Raw genomic sequence first — 874 nt, forward strand, 5'->3', positions numbered from 1 at the left:
GACACACACACACACACACACACAGGTCAGCAATTGTTTGAAGATAATCTTAAAATCCGAAATGTAAATAATTGTCAAATTTACGATACATATGCACATTACTGCAAATACAGTCCATTTGAATTTAAGATTCATTAGGATAATTTTGCTAAATGTACATGGCAAAAAAATAAAAAATTCTTATTAGTATCATTTTACTTTAATATTAGTATTTTTGTCTTCTTGTCAGGTAAAAAATATCTAATTTTATTTAAAACATGATAAATATACAGTCATTGAAAAGCAGAATAGCGTAACACATTAAGCTGTGTTTATGTTTAAAAATAAAATGCCATTGGGCACATGCAAAATATTTTAACCTATTTTTGAGATTTACGCATTTTAATTTCATAGCAAAATTCCATAAAATTGAATTATGCGATGTTTAACTAAATTTAATTCATAAAACCTTTTTAAAATGAATTTTATTAAAGATTACCCAATTCAGTTTGATGGAATTTGGTTGAAATTGAATTGAAATGCATAAATCTTTATGAAGTGTGCTTACTGAGTGTGATAAAAATATATAATATTTTATATATAATATATCATTTAATAATATTTTTCTTGCCCCATTGGAAATAGATTTATTTACTTTTTGTTATAAGCATAAATTTTCCTCAATTGTGTTAGACTTCTCTGAAAATAACACAAAATATATTGTGTAATTTACGCTAAAGTAATAATAATAATAATAATAATAATAAATATAGCCGTAAGCAGCGATACTGGGGTAAAGCCAATTATCGGAACCATGAGCTGCTTTGTGACAAGTTTTTGGATAGAGTCTGATGAACAGTGTATGAGGAGTTAGCAAAAGTAAACTTTAAATAAT

This window comes from Xyrauchen texanus, chromosome 17 (genome assembly GCF_025860055.1).
Source record: "Xyrauchen texanus isolate HMW12.3.18 chromosome 17, RBS_HiC_50CHRs, whole genome shotgun sequence".
NCBI classification, from domain to species: domain Eukaryota; kingdom Metazoa; phylum Chordata; class Actinopteri; order Cypriniformes; family Catostomidae; genus Xyrauchen; species Xyrauchen texanus.